General features: G+C 37.6%; 1 non-coding gene across 1 annotated transcript; it reads left to right on the top strand.

Moving 5' to 3' along the window:
• The first annotated feature begins 807 nt into the window (after nt 1-807).
• Nucleotides 808-914, top strand: LOC131244709 (small nucleolar RNA R71). Its single transcript, XR_009170486.1, has one exon. It is a non-coding gene; the product is annotated as a small nucleolar RNA R71 (small nucleolar RNA).
• Nucleotides 915-2,523: the final 1,609 nt, after the last annotated feature.

Genomic DNA, 2,523 nt, shown 5'->3' with positions numbered 1-2,523 from the left:
TGGCTAGGGAACTTGCCCTTCTCTCTCTCACTCAATGTGGCAGCTAGTTGACCCATTTGTACTTCCAGCTTGGCAATGGATTGTGCATTTGCATGTAAGCTTTCCTGGTTGGCCAATAAGGTTTGTTGGGTGTCTTTTTGGAATTGGAGAGAACTCTGCATGAAAAGATGGAGTGTATCCTCAAGAGATGGTTTCCTTGATTGTGTAGGCAGTTGTTGATATTGTGGAAACTGTTGAGGTTGTTGACTGCCAACTTGGAGGTGCGGTTGCATGGGAGGATTTCCAGATGGTCCTCCTTGTTGTGGTCCTTTTGCCCAAGAGAAATTTGGATGTCTAGCCCACCCTGGGTTGTATGTGTTCGAGTAAGGATCATTCCCAGATTTTTGAAAAGTGTTCATAGCATGAACTTGTTCAGAGAGAAGTTCTGGGAATGCTGCACCAGATGGACAAGACCGCATAGGATGGGACGGACTAGAACATGTGGCATATGCCTCGACTTGAGCTGTTTGTGGTGGTCCACTATTTAATACCAGAGCATCAACTTTCTTTGTCAGGTTATCAAGCTTGGCGCTCAGCTCTGGCATGACTCCTATCTCATATATACCACCTCTCTTTTGTGGTTGGGGACTTCTGTCACCTCTATTTGAATAATCCCATTGCTGGGAATTTTCGCACAAGGTTTCAAAGAAGTTCCACGCTTCGACATCACTTTTGGTCATGAATGACCCTCCACTGGTGGCATCAACCATGCGACGGTTCTGTGGTGTCAGACCGTCATAGAAGTATTGAACTTGTTGCCACTTCTCAAAACCATGGTGAGGACATTTAAGAAGCAAGTCCTTCCATCTTTCCCAACATTCATGAAAGTGCTCGCCCTCTTTTTGTGTGAAGTTAGTAATTTCTCTACGGAGGGCATTGGTTTTGTGAACGGGGAAGAACTTGTTTAAGAACTTCTTAGACAGTTGGTCCCATGTAGTGATAGATCCAACTTCTAGAGAATTCAACCATGCTTTCGCCTTATCCTTCAAAGAAAAAGGAAACAGGTGTAGGCGGATCGAATTGTCTGAGAAGTTTTGGAACTTAAAGGTGGAGCAAATGTTTAAGAATTCTTTCACATGATGGTATGGGTCCTCCTTGTCCAATCCATAAAAGGATGGCAACAATTGTATGACTCCAGGTTTAAGTTCAAAGTGTGCTGCCGTAGTGGTTGGCAACACTATGCATGAAGGCGCATTAAATTGGACAGGAGCTGAATAATCTTTGAGAGCTTTAACTTCAGTCTCATTCGCCATTTCAACAGGATTATTTCTCAATCGTTCACGAATTGTTCTTTCAATCTCAGGATCAAACGGTGCTAGTTCTATATTCAGAGATTTACGTTCTAGCATAAACTATGCTATCAATATAAGAAAGAAAACTAAACTAAGATGCAACCTAAGATGAATAAAACTAAAGGAAAAAGTTATGAATTCCTAAAAACAAGAGAAAGCTATGTAAACGAGAATTGGAAAGAAGAACCCGAGAAAAGGAGATGATGAATGTCTGAAGATTTGAGAGCTCCTCCTTTTGAAGACAATGTTATTTAGCAGCTTCCTTCCTTAATTCCTGTAAACAAACAGAAAACAAAAATAAATTAAATTTACTAAAATAATGCTGGGAAAAAAAATCCTAAGCAACGGTTAATTTCTAAAAAAAAAAGAAAGTTTGTAATCTTAGAAATAAAAACTAAGTTAGTTTCTAAAAAGGGAAAAATTTTCTAAAACTAGAAAATAGAAAGTTACTTGAAAGAAGAATCAGAATCTAGAATTGGAAAATAGGAAATTTCTAAAAATAAAATAAAATAGCCTAGAAACTTTCTAAAAAAAATAAAACCTTAATTCTAAAAATAGAAATTAGAAAAAAAATAGAAAATTTGGAAAGAGATTACCAAATTAGTAGTTTATGTCAGGTCCCTACAAAACAGGCAATAGGTTAGTTTCTAAAAAAATTTAACCGAAAGTTAGTAAAAAACCTAAGACTATGAATTATGATAAGAGAGAATCTTAAATCCAATTGGACCGAAACAGTCCCCGGTAACGGCGCCAAAAACTTGATGTTTTATTTAAACCAACACGATTTAAATGATTTTTAAACTCGCAAGTATATGAATCAGATGCAGATACGGTACATATTACGAGATCGTTCCCACGAGGACTAGTCGTCACAATTCAAATCTATGATTCTCCTTAACTAATCCAACAAATAATGGAATGAATTTCTAAGCACAATTTTATGAAAAATAATTAATTAAGAACATGGAAGAAAATTCAATCAGAGAGAGAGCACTAGGACTTTCGAATCCACCCCTAATTATCCTAACCTTGTTTTGTCTGTTGATTCACCTTGATCTAGATTGATACCACTTAAATAGAGAAAGCACAATCTGTGTCCTTAATCGGGCATACAGACTGTCTAATTCCTTTAAGCAATGCCATGAATGACATATCCCATATCCTTGGTCGGGTATAAGGGATGTACAATTCA

Source organism: Magnolia sinica, chromosome 4 (genome assembly GCF_029962835.1).
Source record: "Magnolia sinica isolate HGM2019 chromosome 4, MsV1, whole genome shotgun sequence".
NCBI classification, from domain to species: Eukaryota; Viridiplantae; Streptophyta; class Magnoliopsida; order Magnoliales; family Magnoliaceae; genus Magnolia; species Magnolia sinica.
This window is presented reverse-complemented; position numbering and strand designations above follow the sequence as displayed.